The sequence below is a fragment of the Miscanthus floridulus genome, chromosome 5, assembly GCF_019320115.1.
Source record: "Miscanthus floridulus cultivar M001 chromosome 5, ASM1932011v1, whole genome shotgun sequence".
NCBI classification, from domain to species: Eukaryota; Viridiplantae; Streptophyta; class Magnoliopsida; order Poales; family Poaceae; genus Miscanthus; species Miscanthus floridulus.
The window spans coordinates 36531759-36551108 of NC_089584.1; the positions used below are offsets into that span (position 1 = coordinate 36531759).

Sequence of the window (19350 nt, forward strand, 5' to 3'; positions counted from 1 at the left end):
GGAGCACCCTGGTCGCACTAGAGTAACCGGTGTTGTTCCTTGGAAACTAGCATTCCCCCAAGAATATAACACTTACCGGAGCCGCTCAAGGGGTAGAGATGAACAGGAGGTAGAGTATTTGAGGCAACTAAAAGAGATAGAAGACAAAATGGATGCACGGATTGAGACGACTATTGAAGCACAAGTCCAGCAAATTTTGCTGTCCAAGGAGTCAGGAGTACCACAAAACCCTATGAAAGCATCTGGGCCCCTAGTTGGATTTTGGTGATTAATGTCAATACAAGATTACTATGACTAACGTGTGTTTTGCAGAGGCAATTAAGTTAGGTCATGGTAATGGAGATCGATTGGGCAATCGAGTTGGTCATGCCCCTACGATGGAAATTGTTTTAGTTTTCAAAGGATTGATGACAAGGTTAAGGATGACTAGTTCTAAGTGTCGATTGGAGTTGGAGAGACACTTAGAGTAGTTTAGGACTTTGTTTTTCCTTTGGCCATACTATTAAGGGGGGTATGGATGGGTAGCTTGACCTAGTTGAGTCTAGTGAGTTAGGTGTGGTGCACACTTATTAAAACTAGCTCTAGGTAGCTCCTATGAATGCCTAAGATCCTTTGGAGCAAACTTCATTCACATATGATCGAGAGTTGGAAGTGAACGGAGGGTCAAATACTAACCGGACGCTAGCTCCGGTGCGACCGGACGCTGGCCATAGGGTCCAATCAGTTCATTTGACCAAGGAGAACAAGTCTGGTGTGACCGGACGCTGGAAGGTCAATGTGACCGGACGCTGAGGGCTAGCGTCCGGTTGACTCCAGTAAGGGTCTAGACTTGAGAAAGTGTGACCGGACGTGTCCGGTCAGTACTAACCGGACCCTGAGGGTTCAGCGTCCGGTCGAGTCTAGTAAGGTTCTAGTAAGGGTTTTATGCGACCGGACGCATCCGGTCAGTGCTGACCAGACCCTACCAGCATCCGGTCAACTCATTACTACTGGTTCGCGGGTTGAACTGATCGGAGCGTCCGGTCAACACAATCGGAGCGTCCGGTCACCCCGTAGAAGCTCATAACGGTTCATTTTTCAGGCTACCTTATAAATAGGAGCTCCACTCATGTGTGGAGTTACTTTTGCTCATTCCAACAGCTGAGAAACACGTTTGTGAGTGCCAAGAAGAGCAAGGTCTTAGTGAGGTGTTTGTGATTTGAGAATCCAAGAGAGTAGCCTCACTAGCAAATCAAGAGTAGCAAAGTGTGCATCCATCTTCTCATTAGGCTTCGCGTGGTCAAGTGAGAGTTCGTGCTTGTTACTCTTGGTGATTGCCATCACCTTGACGGCTTGGTGGTGATTGGGAGCTTGGTGTTCACCCGGCAGAGCTTGTGGGTGACCCAACTCAAGTTGTGAGCGGCTTTGGGTGATTCGCCACGACGGAGTGTTGAAGAATTAACCCATAGAGAGCACTTGATCCTTGCGCGGATCAAGGGGAAGCTACACCCTTGCACGGGTGCTCCAATGAGGACTAGTGGGGAGTGGCGACTCTCCGATACCTCAGCAAAACATCGCCGCGTTCCTTTCTCTCTCTATTTACTTTGAGCATTTACTTTGAGTATTTACTTTGAGCAAATCAATACTTATTTTACATCCATAGAATTGCTTGCTAGAGTAAGTTTGGAACATAGGTTGCAAGTTCGTTGTGCATTAGTTTGATAGAAACACTTTTCAAGGCACAAGGGGTTAATTGGGCTATCCGTAGGATTTGATTATTGCAAGAGAATTTAGAATTAGCCCAATTCACCCCCCCTCTCTTGGGCATCTTGATCCTTTCAATTGGTATCAGAGCCTCGTGCTCACGTTTTTAAGCTTAATCGCTTAGAGCAAGATGTCTCATGGGGATGGACCTCCTCCTATCTTTGAGGGAGATGATTTTCCATATTGGAAAATCCGCATGGAGGCGTACTTAGAAGCTCTAGACGTTGGAATTCTTAGAGCCACCTCTCAAGGGTTCCCAACACCTAAGAATGCCGCACAACTTCAAGGCGATGAAGTGAATTATGAAAAATGGAATGCAAAAGCTCGCAACACCATCTTTAGAGGCATTTGCAAAGATGTGTTCAATCGTGTAAGGAACCACAAAGACGCCCATGCACTATGGTCGGACGTTTGTGCGCTTCATGAGGGAACCAAGAGTGAGCGTGAGGAACGCTATCATCTTGTAATTAAAAAGCTAAATTCTTTTGAGATGTTTCCCAAAGAAAGTGCTAATGAGATGTATTCTCGTTTAAATGTTCTTGTAGAGGAAGTCAATGGGCTTGGACTTACTCAAATGTCACCATCCGACGTTGTGAGAAAAATCTTGAGTGTCCTCCCCATTGACAAATATGGGCACATTGTGACCGTGCTACATCAAGGTGATCTTTCCGCTGCTACACCGACACAAATCTTGGGAAAGATCAATGCTCATGAGATGTACATGCACATCACGCCACAAGATGGCTCATCCTCTACAAAGAAGAAAGAGAAGGACTTAGCATTCAAAGCTAGCCAAGATAAGGGCAAAGCAAGACTTGAGTATGAGAGCTCAAGTGATGAAGATGATGAAGAAAGCCTTGCTCTCATGGTGAAGAAGACCACCAAGATGCTAAAAAGGCTAAACAAGAGTGGCATCAAGTTTGACGGCAAGAAGAAGAAGTTCTTCACTAGCTCAAGAAGAAAGCCAATCTCCGAGATGGATTGCTACAATTGTGGCGAACTTGGCCACCTAGCTCATCAATGCACAAAGCCCAAGAAAGACAAGTTCAAGAACAAGGGCAAGAAAGATGATTCAAGCGATGAAGATGGTGAAAAAGATGGGAGAGTAGAAAATGAAGATACTCATATCTCCCATGAGCAAATGGTGGTACAAGCACAAGATGTTGATGCTCCACAATCTCCTCCTCAAGTGGTCAATAGAAGAAATACACCTCTCCTACAAGATCATCCACAAGATCTCATCATAGGAAGTCCATCAAAGGGTGTAATGACTAGATCTCAAAAACTTACTTCATTTATTGCTCATCACTCTTTTGTCTCTTGCTATGAGCCTACCAAGGTAGAAGAAGCTCTTAAAGATCCGGATTGGATCAATGCCATGCATGAAGAGTTGAACAACTTCACTCGCAATGAAGTTTGGACTCTTGAAGAGCGACCAAAAGGTGCAAGAATCATTGGAACGAAGTGGGTGTTCCACAACAAGCAAGATGATCAAGGTGTTGTTGTGAGGAACAAGGCAAGACTAGTTGCAAAGGGGTTCTCTCAAGTTGAAGGTTTGGATTTTGGAGAGACCTTTGCACCGGTTGCAAGATTAGAAGCCATCCGTATCCTTCTTGCATATGCATCACATCATGAAATGAAACTATATCAAATGGATGTGAAAAGTGCATTTTTAAATGGCTTTATTAATGAACTAGTCTATGTTGATCAACCTCCCGGGTTTGAAGACCCTAGATATCCTAATCATGTTTATAGGTTGTCCAAGGCTCTATATGGGCTCAAGCAAGCCCCAAGAGCATGGTATGAGCGCCTTCGGAACTTCCTCATTGAGAAGGGCTTCACCATTGGGAAGGTTGACACCACACTATTCACCAAGAAGCTTGATGGGCATATCTTCATTTGTCAAGTATATGTTGATGATATCATCTTTGGATCATCAAATGAAGACTCATGCAAAGAATTTGGTGAATTGATGTCAAAGGAGTTCGAGATGTCAATGATTGGTGAGCTTATATTCTTTCTTGGTTTTCAAGTCAAGCAAATGAAAGAAGGCATCTTCATCTCTCAAGAGAAATATACAAAAGATCTTCTCAAGAGATTCAAGATAGATGAATGTAAGCCAATCAAGACACCAATGCCTACAAATGGACATCTCGACCTAGATGAGGGAGGTAACCCGGTTGATCAAACTCTCTACCATTCTATGATTGGTAGCTTGTTATATTTAACCGCATCTAGGCCCGACATCATGTTTAGTATGTGTATGTGTGCTAGATTTCAAGCTAGTCCTAAGGAACCACATTTAATTGCCGTAAAAAGAATCCTTAGGTATCTTAAGCACACACCAAGCATTGGCCTTTGGTATCCCAAAGGAGCTTTATTTGAATTAATTGGCTATTCCGATTCGGATTACATCGGATGCAAAGTTGATAGAAAGAGCACATCCGGAGGGTGCCATTTGCTTGGTAGATCACTTGTGTCTTGGTCCTCCAAGAAACAAAATAGTGTGGCTTTGTCCACCGCCGAAGCGGAATACATTGCCGCGGGTGCTTGTTGTGCACAAATATTATACATGAAACAAACTTTGCTAGACTATGGAGTAGTACTAGAGAAAGTACCTCTTTTGTGCGACAATGAAAGTGCGGTAAAACTTGCAAATAATCCGGTTCAACACTCTCGCACCAAGCATATAGATATCCGCCATCACTTTCTAAGAGATCATGTGGCTAAAAATGATATATCACTAGAAGGTGTAAGATCCGAAGATCAATTAGCGGATATCTTCACTAAACCGCTAGATAAGGCTACATTTTGTAGATTGCGGAATGAGCTCAATGTACTTGATTTTAGTAACTTCACAAAAAATTGAGCTTGTGTTGTCCCTTGCATTCATTGTAATATACAACATGCTTAATTTGTGGCAATGCATATAGGGCTTGTCTAACATGGTTAAGATAACCACCGAAAAGCGTGTGAAGAAGCTTAATCTTGGATCAAACTTGACAAGCAACTAGATTTACTTACAAGTATTGCATATGCATGAATGTTGTTTTGTCGTTTTGTTCCATTTTCCCTCTTATTGCCTATTTTCTTAAAAAGAATTATAGCCTTAGGCAAAATATTTTGAAAAATATGAGGGTTTGAGAGAGGTCACTCACATCAGTCCCAATTGGTGTTTATTTGGATCTTATTCAAGTTGGGACTTGATTGGGAACAGGCAGCGCAAAGGAAGTTTGAAAATTTGCTGGAAAAGTGCACCAGACGCTGCTGTCCAGCGTCCGGTCAGTTCATAGGAGGTGAACTGCTGCCGAAGGAGTGACCGGACGCTATGTCTGTGCGTCCGGTCAGGAGGACCTTCAGTGTCCGGTTGATCGAAGGAAGGAAAGGCAGTACTGACCGGACCCTGCCTGCATCCGGTCATGGACCACCGGACGCGTCCAGTCCTGATTCCAGAGGACTTGGACCTCTCTGGAATCGACCGGACGCTGGGTGGTAGCGTCCAGTCGCTACCACCGGAGCATCCGGTCAGTGGATCTCGCGCGATTTCAAGTCTCTTTTCCGTTTTCTTCTCTGTCGCGTTCGGGACCCTCATATAACCGCGCCTTCGGGCTCCTTTCTCCGTGACCTAGCCCTAGCCCTTGCCGCCGCCTCCTGTGCCTCCACAGCTCGCCACGCCGCCGCGCTGAAGCACCGCGCCCTCCCCGTGCTCTCCCCTGCCTGCGCCACCAGCGGTCGTGCCCCGTGCCACGCTCCTTGCACCAGCCACGCACGCCACCGCGCTTCCCTTGCTCATGCTTGCCCGGCCCTCTCGCCACCGCGCCACCTAAGCCGAGCCCGTTGCCAAGCTTCACCGCGCGCCTCCGATCTTCCTGCTGGTCATCAAGCACCATGTGCCCTAGCCCTACCTCCTCCATCGTTGGTAAGGCCTGACTTGTGCAAATTTTGATTTACCGGTGACCTAGATCAACTGCATTGTTTTGATTCCAAATCAAATTCAGGGTTTTCGACCTAACCCTAGCCGGTTCCGAGGATCCCCCGCGTGACATCTCATCTTTTCTCAGATCGTCGGATCGTCAGGTAGCTTGCCCGTTGTCTCAATTTCGTACCTACATTGCTTGCTTCCTAGGTTTTCGCATCTATTAGATATATTGTATTTATTCGTATATCCATCTATTCTATCATGCAGCGAGTCGGTTCTGTTGTGGTTCTTGTGGCAGTTGGCAGTCAACTCGGAGCCAAGCTCGTGAGTAAGGATCGAGGCCAAGCCTTGAGAGTGTTAGTTTGTCTGTCGATCTTCATCAGCGTTAGTTCATCATCTTGTCAGTTCAGATGACTCGCACCAAGAACGTTGGTGGTGGCCTAGGTGATGATGATCAGAGGCCCCCGCCTCGCTAGCCAGCAGGATCGAAGGGCAAGTCCACCAAGCAGGTGACATCCAAGAAGCGCAAGTACCCCAACGCAGAGACAGCGAGGGCAGCAGCTGTTGCAGAGGCCACAGAGCGTGCCGAGAGAGGTGGTGCCCGTAATGGAGTTGTCATTGTAGATCAGTCGGTTTCACCAGCAGTGAGAGCTGCGCTTGAGGAGGTTGAGCATCATCACGGTAGTCCAGCTGGGACTGCTACACTTGCAGGACGATGGGTTGCCATAGAGGAGGGTCCATCAGCGTAGCAGCAGCCCCCACCAGCAGAGCCTTAGCCAGCCCAGGAGACTCAGGAGGGTTAGCAGACCGAGGAGACCAAGCCGGCACCTCAGCTACGCCGCTCGAGTCATACCAGTGCTACAGTTCCACCGAGGCCAGCTACACAGCACAGGGGGTCACTCCCTCCGCCCAGACCACAGGGTCCGCCTCCAGTGGTACACCTCGACTTGAGGGCCGCTACAGCCAGGCAGGTTCAGCAGCTGCGTTTTGTAGAGTTTGAGGTTTGGTTTCCTCCGAGGAGGGATGAGAGAGCAGCTGAGGGTTTCTACACGCCACTACAGGAAGATTTCTACAATGCTTATCTCAACAGTGGGGCTGTGTTCAGATCTCAGAGAGTCTGTCGGATAGAGTCTATTGTGGCAGCAACCGGGGAGCAAATTTGGCCTTACTTATCATATTTGCTAGGGCTGACAGATTTGATTGGACGGACGGGAATATATGTACCATCTTGGGTTCGTCAGTTTTATGCTTCACTCTTCATCGATCCACATCATAGATTTATTCACTTTACTTTCAGAGGCAAAGACTATAGAGTGATGAGTGGTAGGGCCAGAGAGATACTGCGGCTACAGGATCAGCCTGTCAAGCTGCATGAGGTATGCTATGGACAGCAGGAGCCTCCCAGGCGTCCTCATGGAGGGTAGGTGCCCCCTACAGATTTAGTGCGACATTGCTTCAAGGAGCCCTTTGGTGAGGGATCGAGCAGGAACCCCAGTGACTTGACTCCTACAGCGAGAGTGCTAGAGGCCATCATTAGGAGGACACTACTTCCTAGGTTGGGATACAGGGAGGGCCTGACTCGCTTATAGCTCTGGCTTCTTAATGCCCTAATGCAGCAGACAGTATTTGATATTTGGGACCTCCTTCTTTCAGAGATGGAGGATACTATAGCTGAGGGATTCAAGGGTCGTAGGCAGCTTCCCTATGCTCACTGGATCACATTCCTCATCCGTAGAGTAGTGCTTGATAAGCCCCCTGGTATGATGGATGAGTATACAGGTGCCACCACAGAGTTCCTAGCTTACAACCTATCACAGAGGATCAGACACACCACTCCTCAGGCACCCAGACAGCCTAGCCATTGTCCCGATGTTCCAGAGTCTGTAGCTCAGTAGGATGAGATCATCAGAGGGATTGCAGCCACTGAGGAGGAGGAGCTAGAGGCACAGCAGGAGGTGAGCGAGTACAGTGACAGCTCTGACGATGACTACCAGCCTATTCCTCAGATGCCTCCACGCAGACACGATGCAGAGGCCGGTAGCTCTAGTTTTGCTCCACCTGCTCCACAGACAGACCCCGCTCTCATTGCTATTCTTGAGCAGATGCAGCAAACACAGGATAGACAGGCACAGGAGACAGCTGCTTCTTTTGCCCAGTTTCAGGCTCGACAGGACAAGTTCTAGAGGCAGCAGCAGTAGATGCATCAGCAGCAGATACTCTTGCAGCAGCAGCTTATGGGTTTCATGCAGCATGTAGTGACAGCTATTAGGGCCCCACAGCCACAGCCTTCGCCCTAGCTTGCTCAGCCTCCTACCACTTCGACGACTCTAGCAGTACAGCCCAGTGGGCTCCAGAGTCAGGAAATGCCTCTAGCTCAGTTTGCTTCACCTCTTGTACAGGTGTCCCAGTGGTTAGCCTCACCCGTGGTAGCCCTGCAGTTCACTCCGCTTCAGACGGGCTTCACACCAGAGCAGTCTTCCTCGCTATTCATGCCTGACACATCAGTCTCCAGGAGTCTTGGAGCATCCTTCAGCGAGTTGACTGGCATGCCTACTCCGCCTCATATGCATATCGCCGGTCCATCTACAGCAGCTCCAGCTATCATGACTACTCAGAGGCTCCCCTCGTCTGTCGCCTCGTCAGATCCTACGATAGACATACTAGCAGCTTCACAGGCAGCACCAGCCCCAGCTCAGACCCAGACCGCTTCAGCGACACTTCCTGCTTCAGAGGGTCAGTCAGTTCAGAGCTCAGGGTCAGATGATGATGGCGCCCAGTTCCATCTTGCTCCACGTACTTCAGCGCCCGACTCGTCCGCTACGGCCCTGCCGACTGACCCTTAGGTTTTGGTGTTTGACGCCAAAGGGGGAGAGGGTTTGAGTATGTAGACTCAGGGGGAGCGAGTTTTAGGGGGAGCTAGTTATCTAGTATTAGCTTATTATATACATTTGGAGTTTTATTTGTGTGATACACTATTACTTATGCATTCGTGTGTTTACTTTTATGCATACTATTATATATATGTGATAGTGCTATCTACGTGATTTTGAAATATGACGTGTGCTTTCTACTTCACATTATTTATATGTCATACCACTTGTGTAATGCTCATTTGCTTTTGCTTCCGCGTTTATACTTCGAAGCAAATGAGCTTTGTTATTTGTACTCATGCTTAATTCATATCCTTTGAGTACATTGTGTTGGCTTGGGTCATATAAGCTTGCCTAACTCTTTTGTTCTAATCGACAAAAGCTTATATGAACCAAGCCCATCAAAAACCTCACTCCATAACATACTTAAGGTAGTATTGTCATCAATCACCAAAAAGGGGGAGATTGAAAGCATATGGGCCCCTAGTTGGATTTCGGTGATTAATGTCAATACAAGATTACTATGACTAACGTGTGTTTTGCAGAGGCAATTAAGTTAGGTCATGGTAATGGAGATCGATTGGGCAATCGAGTTGGTCATGCCCCTACGATGGAAATCGTTTCGGTTTTCAAAGGATTGACGACAAGGTTAAGGATGACTAGTTCTAAGTGTCGATTGGAGTTGGAGAGACACTTAGAGTAATTTAGGACTTTGTTTTTCCTTTGGACGTACTATTAAGGGGGGTATGGACGGGTAGCTTGACCTAGTTGAGTCTAGTGAGTTAGGTGTGGTGCACACTTGTTAAAACTAGCTCTAGGTAGCTCCTATGAATGCCTAAGATCCTTTGGAGCAAACTTCATTCACATATGATCGAGAGTTGGAAGTGAATGGAGGGTCAAATACTGACCGAACGCTGGCTCCGATGCGACCGGACGCTGGCCGCAGGGTCCGGTCAGTTCATTTGACCAAGGAGAACAAGTCTGGTGTGACCGGACGCTGGAAGGTCAATGTGACCGGACGTTGGTAAGGGTCCAGACTTGAGAAAGTGTGACCGGACGCGTCCGGTCAGTACTGACCGGACCCTGAGGGTTCAACGTCCGGTCGAGTCCAATGAGGTTCCAGTAAGGGTTTTATGCGACCGGACGTGTCCGGTCAGTGCTGACCGGACCCTGCCAGCGTCCGGTCAACTCATTACTACTGGTTCACGGGTTGAACTGACTGGAGCGTCTGGTCAACACGATCGGAGCGTCCGGTCACCCCGCAGAAGCTCATAACAGTTCGTTTTTTAGGCTCCCTTATAAATAGGAGCTCCACTCGTGTGTGGAGTTACTTTTGCTCATTCCAACAGCTGAGAAACATGTTTGTGAGTGCCAAGAAGAGCAAGGTCCTAGTGAGGTGTTTGTGATTTAAGAATCCAAGAGAGTAGCCTCACTAGCAAATCAAGAGTAGCAAAGTGTGCATCCATCTTCTCATTAGGCTTCGCGTGGTCAAGTGAGAGTTCGTGCTTGTTACTCTTGGTGATCGCCATCACCTAGACAGCTTGGTGGTGATTGGGAGCTTGGTGTTCACCCGGCGGAGCTTGTGGGTGACCCAACTCAAGTTGTGAGCGGCTTTGGGTGATTCGCCGCGACGGAGTGTCGAAGAATCAACCCATAGAGAGCACTTGATCCTTGCGCGGATCAAGGGGGAGCTACACCCTTGCGCGGGTGCTCCAACGAGGACTAGTGGGGAGTGGCGACTCTCCGATACCTCGGCAAAACATCGCCGCGTTCCTTTCTCTCTCTATTTACTTTGAGCATTTACTTTGAGTATTTACTTTGAGCAATTCAATACTTGTTTTACATCCATAGAATTGCTTGCTAGAGTAAGTTTGGAACATAGGTTGCAAGTTCGTTGTGCATTAGTTTGATAGAAACACTTTTCAAGGCACAAGGGGTTAATTAGGCTGTCCGTAGAATTTGATTATTGCAAGAGAATTTAGAATTAGCCCAATTCACCCCCCCTCTTGGGCATCTTGATCCTTTCACCCTACTCCTACTGCCTTTAGCCCATAGTTTAGGGGTCGTAGCAGCTGCGGATCGACCCCGCTCGACGAAGAAGATGCGAATGTGCCTCATCTGGTGGATGGCATCACTGAACCCATGAATGTCAAGTTATACATCCGTCAGGAATGGACAAAGGATAAGGTGACGCTCGGCCAGGCTTGGCCTATGGGAGACGAGACCATTAATGGCCGCCCAATTTCACAGGGGTACGCTCGTGTCACCATTGACAGAATACTTGATAAGAAGTATAACAAGATACACATTGAGTACCCCATAACGGAAGATAGGTCGAAACTTGGTCATAATAAGGGCTCTCAAGTGGTCTGGTGCAAGTGCTTCATTAAGCTTGACCACCAATTGTCCTCTGATGATGAGGACGACTGCGAGTTTTCACCCACCCACGATGATCACTCACCATCTCCCAACAGAGGTCACTCTCCTCCTCATCCCATGCCATCACCCCCGAGAAGACAGAGGTCTTCTTCTATTCCTCCTCGTCCGACTCCATCTTCATCAGCCCTGAGAAAAGAGACTCATCTCCTCCTCCTCCTCCATCTTCATCAACCCCGGGAAAATAGAATTCTCGTCGTCATCCTCCTCCTCCTCCTCCACCTCAGCCCAAAACAAGATCAATGACATCCTCGCAGTCGCAGAAAAGGTCTTTGGATTCGGACGCTAATGCTCCCAAAGTGGACCAATAAAAAAAAGGCCGTTCAGTGGTAGCATTACCACCTTGATGAAAAAAAAATTTACAGCACACATCTCGAAGAAAGATTATGTTAGTTTCTTCAATCTCTATGCCTCACTACCTCCGTTTTTGTTGAAGTCCGAATTTGAAAGGCAAACACATAATAAATACGCTACAACAAGAAATGAAGAAATACACAATAAAGATTTAAGAAACATACAGAAGTACGTCGAAGACAACCCAGAATTAACCATGGAAGAGGCCACGAACATCTATTATGATGTACAAGGGACGGGAACACCGGCAATGAAATATGAAAGGGACAATCTTTTGGTTCCCGATCATGACTATAAAAATTTGACAACATATATGCGTCAGTTAACAGAAAAAATATAAATTAAAATAAATTATAAAACAATAAAATGCGAACGTAACATCACTGCCGGTTAACAGAAACCGATAGTGTTGTCGTAAACATCACTACCGGTTAACAACAAAATCGACAGTGATGGCACTGCCGGCTCGAGCCAAAAACCGACAGCGTTGGCTTAGCCATCACTATCGGTTCTTGTCACAAACCGGTAGTGATTCTTACGACAACACTGCCGATTGAAACACAAACCGACAGTGTTGGTGGAACTGAACTCTACCGGATGGTCTTATGAACCGACAGTGTTGATGGAGATGCACACTACCAGTTGCGTAAAGAACCAGCAGTGAAGTTGAAGAACACTGTCGGTTTGTAGGAACCGACAGTGATAGCTTACCCTCATCACTGCCGGTATGATTGTGCCGGTTCAAAATCCGGTAGTGATGGGGTATTTTGAACCGACAGTGAAGTGCTATTCTGACGTAGTGAAACAGCGGTAGATGATGTATGCACGCACGCATAATATTTAAGGTATCTACGTAACATCTAAGTGTCGTACAGTGCGCCTTCTAGAACGACGACGAATGAACGAACGCGCCACCAATGACTTGCACAGTTAATTACACGCTTACACGAGAGAGAAAAGAAGAGACGGGCCGGAAAACTCATCGGCGACGAGGCAGTGACCCAAATGTACAAGAAGTTGAGGTGGGGCACGCCGGCCCTGGTCTTGGTCTCGTCTAGACTGCAGCCGGAGCACCCCTCGTGGCGGTGCTTCCTGCTCTCCCCCCGCCCGCAGCGCCACCGCCTCTGCCAAACCGTCGTCGTCCCCACCGCCGCCGGCCATATTTCCGATCGTCGGACCTTATTCTTATTTCGATAACGGAGCAGCGGTAGTGGTGTGGTAGACTGGTAGTAAAAATATCGTGCAGGCGTAAACACTTGAGTTATGTGTGCGTGGCATCTTTCTTGTGAGGCAGGCGTATTCTACATATCGACGCGACGCGCGCGGGTGTACGTCACAGGAGCCTCACGTGGCCCGGCCGCGCACACCGGCCAGGTGTCGCTCGCGCCGTATGTTTACTTGTGTGCATGGTCTCAACTCTCAACTAGCATTGCATTTGTTGAGAAAGACACAAAGGGGCATGCGCGACCAGGTATAGAGGTAGGTACTACTAAAAGCACGAACGCGGGCGGGGATCATGGGTGTTAGGCACTCAAAAGTGTCCAAAGCGCATAATACACTACTTTATTATGTTTCTATCGTCAAGACGACTTGGAAGGGTACTTGGATCATCGTAATCTAGGTGGATAAAACATTGCGTGCTGAATTAGCCAGAGTTGGCTTAGCCAACTCCCTAAGTCAAGCTAAGACGACTTGACCAACTTCCTCAAATACAAGAATGAGCTTCACCATTGCACCCCTCTCGTCGAGCTGGTCGAAAAACATATATGGATGGTCTCGTTTAAAGCCCCGATAAATTAATTATGAATTTTGGAAGTTTTTCACCCGAAATTTCCAGAGCCAACTCGGCTTAGCCGACTGCCAACTGCCAACTGCCCCTGTTTTCAAACCCCCATGTTTTCAACCTAGAAACAGTGTTCCGGGCCCGTGGAAGTCAGCTAAGCCAAATTTTCTGCTGTTTTCAAGCCGGTTTGGCTTCTAAGTCAGTTTTTAGACCTATTTTGGATGTAGGAAACTTGGAGATTATGTTTAGGACTTATTTTATACTAGGATAAGATCACCACATCTATATAAACGAGAGGATCATGGTCGATTGAGGATCCCAACTCATAATCGTCAAAATCAATCTACAAACTCATTTTTATCCTCTTTTCCAACCCCATGCTGTTCGTACCCTGATCCGACGAATAAGGATGGCGCCCTAGGCTTGCTGGCGGACCTAGGGCAACCCGATGACGTCCTTACCCTGACAGGGTCCCTCTTGGATGAGAGCTTCGATGGTTTCTCTGCTATTTTGCCTTAAAAACTAGTCTGTTCTTCATCACGTAAGCACACTGGTTATTTTCTGGTGGTTTGCTTGTGAATCTCTTCTTTCTTCACTATGAAAGTGTGACATCCTCGCTGTGTTCTTCAGTCAACGACGACCCGAACGATCTAACTCTTGCTGTTGTGTGATCTAGATCCTATTCCGCGTCAACAGGTAAAGCTCGATCTTGGGTCGTGCATTGTCTTTTGTCATGGCGTAAAACATGACACGACACGAACGCAAAAGCAGTGTTTGTGTCTAAAATTTTGGCACGATGAGCTATACGACTTAGTCCATATTTAGAACATCCTTGAACCGGCATGGCAAAAAAAAAAAAATAGCACGTAACAAATATACAATATCACGTATAATATTCTAGTATTTACTATACAACATCTCTACTATAATAGATCAATAAAAATTATATTAGGTCCTCCTAAAAAAACGTTTTCCGCTGAGAACCTTCAATCACTGTGTATTCAGAAAAATATATATAGGAATTCGTCTCCATTAAAATCATGGCTAATAAAACACCCAGACCAAATTGGATGGACACTCATTGATGTGTGATGCCAGCCTTCTCAGCCATCCGCACTCCGCCTCATCACGACCGGGACTCGAAATATCGATTGTTTATAGATTTGGTACTGGACCCATATTTATAGACATAGATAGACCCACTTGTCATCCACCCGAGTGTCAACGTAATCGAGGAGTCAATCTTTCTAAGTGTCATTTTTACAATTTTTTCCACCCCGCGCGCCCTCAAACGCACACACTCGCGGCTTCAAACGCGCTTCAACACCTGAAACCCCACCGCCGCCGCGACGGCCATCCTCCTCCGCTCCACGGTGACGTACAGGACCCAGCGTGACATCATCCGCCTCCAAGCGATCTCCGATGAGCCGCTCCGCCTCCGCCGCAACGTACAGGGACGAGCGCGACATCCTCCACCTCGGAGCGATCTCAGCCGAACCAAGCGACCTCAGGCAGAGACGGGAAGACGTCCGGCATGCCACGATCTAGGGCCGGCATGGCCATTCTCGGGCTGTGGCGGCGACCTCAGCCCAGTGTCGGTCCTAGGATTTTATGGGCCCTCTGGCGATCTCGTCGCATCGGCCCCGCTTGACCATATATAAAATCTTATAATATATATGTACTAATTTTACTTGCAAAACGAAAACAAATTCAATAACATATTTTTAATTTAACATGTCTGATAATTATCGAAGAACAATGTAGATTAAGCAATATATTTGTAGATATATGATAATTATCGAGGAACCATGTAGATTAAAAAAACAATATATTTGTTTTCTTTTCTCACCCATGACAAATGTTTCTCTGGGTAACATTCTAAAATTCTAACACCTAAATTAGAAGAAAAATATGACTATATGGGTACAAAGTACTAGAAGTCTGAAATACTATATAAATAATTAATTTGGATTAAAAATAAAAAGAAAAAAATTGGGCCTAAACAACTGATCGGTGATCGCAATTCGTAAGAAGCCAATAATCAATATGTCGTCGTCATAGAGCCCTGCATGGTTGCCGTCCACGTGTGCCGTATCCTTGTCTCCGGTAGTCTTGCTCTTCGCAGCGGCGCGGCTCGCCAGCTCCGCGTATGTAAGGCGCACGTCGCGAACTCACGATCAGAGTGTGTTGTGTGCAGCGTGACTCCTTGCCTCCTCGCTCTCTACCCGAGGGCCGTGGGGAAAGAAAACTAGAAAAGAAATATCGATATTGTCTTTTTGGGTCACTTGGTCAGTTCTATGGCTCTCTTCTTATTAATTTGCTAATGCATAATGGATTATAGAACCTGGGGTTTGTATAGGCCCTCCTCCGTTTGGCCTCGGTCGTCGCACCTCATGCTCTACCCTAGGGCCGGCACTGCCTCAACCTAGCCGAGCGACCTGCAGAGACGGGAAGACGTCCGGCACGCCGCGATCCCAGGACGGCGCGACCACGTCCCTCCGCGCTGCGCCGATCCCCGCGGCAACAGGTGAAGCAACCACCACGCAAGATCCCCGAGGCAACACGCTCCTCGACGGTCTCTTCGACGGCGTGCCTCGACGTCCGGCGTGCCGCGATCCAAGGCGGACGCGGCCACGCCCTTCAGCACGTGCTAGCTGTGAGTTTTCTGATCCCCGCCGATGTTAGGGTTTCGAAATTTGGGGAAAACTTTGAATCTACCTTTGTTTTGAGACACGGAGAGGGAATGCAACTGCCATTCGATGAGTTTTTGTAAGATCTGAATTTTAGTGCTCTCTATAATAAGTATGCATGCTAATTCTTTATTTGTCATAACTATAATTAAGTTCCGAACTTCTTTGGCATGTTGATAATCTGAAAACGGGAGTAAATTCTGCAGGTTGCCGAGTTTCTTGGGTTTCATGGATTAGTCTCTGAAAGCATCAAGAAAACTCTGGTCCAGGATTAGCCGCCACCGCATTAGACGCCTAGGTCCCAAGGCAAGTTTTGAGTTGACAGGGAGCATGGTTTATATTTCTGAAGAAACATAGATAGCGCAGTTGAATATTTTATTGTGTGTTGCGAGTCTGCAACTACCAATGTTGGTTGTTGCTCTGTTGCTGTCTTGTTTATTCTGAATAAATGAACCTTTATGAACTCAGCCAATCCTATGTTGTTAATTTAATTATCATCTCTGGTACTAAATCTTAGTCTCATTTGAAGTCTTTGGCTTACTTTTTGGTCTCTCTTCCATGAAGACTTTTTGCCATGAATGCCGACACCGCTCGAGTACATTTTTGGGTCTATCTTCTGGTAACTGGATCACGTTCACTTTCACCAGATTCTTATGTATTTCTGCTCTTGTTCAGGAAAAAAAACTGCACGTATGATTGAGTTTTTCACCAGGCCTTTATGCTTTCGACAGCTTGCCCGCTTGCTTTTCCTCATCTGCTTGAGAGATACATTTAAACAAGACAAGAGAAAATTTAAATATCGAAGAAGATTGTATGCTCCTGAGCGAATGTATCATATAGTTGTTGTCAAGTCTACCATTTTGATATTGTTGCTAAATAAATTGTCAAATGTATTTTTTAACAGCCTACTCGTTCGCTGGTCTGAAACTTGGCTGAAACTAGCTGAAAAACACTGTTCCGGCTGAATTGTTGTGAAAAGAAAACACTGTTCTGACTGAAAAAAGAAGCCGAACAAGCCGAATATGAGGTAAGCCGAACAGGGCCATACTGTAATATTTTTAATATCGTTGCTAAATAAATTGTTAAATGCATTGTTTATCCAGCCTACTTACACTGTCACATTTTTATCAGTTTATATATCTCTAAGTTCTTAGCAAGGAGAGTGAGATATTGAAGCAGACACTAAATTCAATAGGGGTGAATGCAGCTCGTTTTTGCAATCTTTGACAAATTGTTGATACACGAGAAGCTGACATGCACCCTTTTTTTTGTGTCATTTCAGATCTCATAACTACAAGGCAATTCAACTGAACTAATATCTCAAAGGATGAAATATTAGTTTGGAGGAGTTGACTTGGAGGGGATTTTTTCCTGGGTAGAATAAGGAGCAATTTCTGATTCAGTTTCATGGCTTATTTATTTAGTTATTTTCATTGCAACATTTCAGGTTTTGAATGGTGCTCAAGTCATGATGAACGTAGAAACCATAAGTCAGACTTTGAAGTCTCTGAAGAAGAAAAGAAGACAAGAATGAGCTCTTTGAAGAAAAAAGCAATAAATGCATCAACTAAGATTAGGCATTCATTAAAAAAAAAAACAGGAGGAAGAGTGGTAGTCGGGTGACGGGTCCTTTCTGTGTCTATTGCCTGCAAGACATGATGACTATCATATGATGCTGAGGTATATATCCAGTAAATTATGATGTGCCTTTTATTTAGCTTGATGCGTTAGTTCTCATTTTTTCCAAAGCTGGGGCGGCGGCTGCTGCTGGCCTGGCTGGGGGCGCGCCTCCCTTGGCCGCAGGCGCAGCTGCCATGGCCGGCGGCGCTGCTACCCGCGTGTTCTCTTGGCTTCTGGAGTTGTAGGGAGGGAGAGGCGCTTTGGTTCCTGGATGAGCTGTGAAGGAATTGGGAGCACGAAGGCGTGATGTTTACTCCGCATGGCGTCCTTGGTGGCAGCAGCTACCATCAGAGCGGTGGTGGCGCTCCTGCTGCGTCGGTGCCCCTTGGAAAGGGGAAAGGAAGGGTCACCGAGCTCAAGCAGTAGTTTTTTCTCAATCTTTGCCTTTTTTTCCAGTCATTCATCTTCTGTCTGAACCTGATTTAGGACTAAATTCCTCTGCTCCTTTTGTTACTGATCACCGATCGTTTTGGAACTAGCACTCTCAAGTAGGTCCTACAATTGTATATCCTGTTTCTACATCATGTACTCCGTCTGTAAAAAAGATGACTAAGCAAAAAAATGAAAGGAAGATGAAAAAGCAATTTAAACGAGGTGCTTTTTTGAAGTTGAGTTTCGTGCTTACATGAAATTTTGATATCCCTAAAATCCTTTTTGCTATGTTGGTATTCAATAATTTGAAATTTTATAAAGTGATGCTTGTTGTATTCGGTATGTGTTTTAGGTTGTCCTTTTGTAAATCAGGTTTGTTTTACTTGCCTGCGTTCTTCTTCTCTTTGGGAGAAGTCTTCTGACAATGTAAATCATTTGTATCTTAGACACTGCTACTCTTGGAATTTCGGTTGGTTACTTTAAAGGAAGGTCAAATATACGCATTCTTTCAAAAGAAAATGTTCCAAAAGTAGAAGCTGAAGGTGAAGAGATGGTTCAGGTATCAATTGGACTTTCTGATGTTCTTCATTTTTATAAGACCCTTTTGCAGCTATGCTATAGCAAGTTTTCATTATATCGATTTGAGTACTCTATTGATTTTCATATGCACCAGGTCAGTGGAGGCCTCTATGTTGCAAGACATGCGCTGTGCAAATAGCTACAAGGTTGAAGCCCAATTTCTTTGAGAAGGTGTATGCTGCACTGTTTGGCTACATCTTTGAGTCAATACGGAAATACTAATTTGGGTATATTTCAGAATGCAGGATAAAACCATTGCTTATGTGGGTGATTCTTTAGGGAGGCAGATGTTTCAATCAATGACGTGTATGGTCACTGGTGGAACATTGGAGGCAGCTGTGGTAACACAAACCCTTTGGCCAAGGGAAGTGGCATTCACCTCAACCATTCTGAGGATGGTGATGCCGAGGGTGCAGTGAGAGGAACCAGGATCAAGCTTGTGGATGTAACTGTCCTGTCACGTCTGAGAGACCAAGGGCATATATCACGGTAATATTATCAAGGCCACGCTGGGCGTTCAAGATTGCTTGCACTGGTGCCTTCCTGGCGTTCCTGATACATGGAATGAGAACATTTTAGCATAGCTATAACCTTTAGTTGAATGTGCGAACAGCTATATCAAACAAGTTAGGCTTTACTGCTGAGGTTTTATGCTGCTGATGCCTGATAGGAAACAACGAGCAGCAGTAGATTTACTGATTGGTAGATTGATTTTTTAGTTTGCATACATTTCAGTTTAAATTTGCATATACCCGAATATTGCCGTAGCGTTAGCACATGTTGTATTATGCTAGTCTCGTCTAATTCACGAACAACAGCAGCTTTTATTTTAGGAGAGCGAACAACAGCAGCGGAAGCGAACAGGCTGAAAGCCATCGAGTCGCACAGCCCGGCAACGGCCCACTGCTTTCTTGGTCCAACAGG

The 19350-nt window shown here is 46.2% G+C and overlaps 1 long non-coding RNA gene across 8 annotated transcripts; it reads left to right on the forward strand.

The window, feature by feature from the left end:
* The first annotated feature begins 15473 nt into the window (after positions 1–15473).
* LOC136451962 (uncharacterized) lies at positions 15474–19175 on the forward strand. Of its 8 annotated transcripts, none has more exons than XR_010758696.1 (7): positions 15474–15761; positions 16002–16606; positions 16700–16822; positions 16927–17837; positions 18294–18406; positions 18521–18572; positions 18665–19175. It is a non-coding gene; the product is annotated as an uncharacterized lncRNA (long non-coding RNA). The 8 variants fall into 8 exon arrangements; XR_010758695.1 differs by having other exon boundaries at positions 16927–17475; positions 17545–18406; XR_010758697.1 differs by having other exon boundaries at positions 16927–18406; positions 18521–18597.
* The last annotated feature ends 175 nt before the right edge of the window (positions 19176–19350 follow it).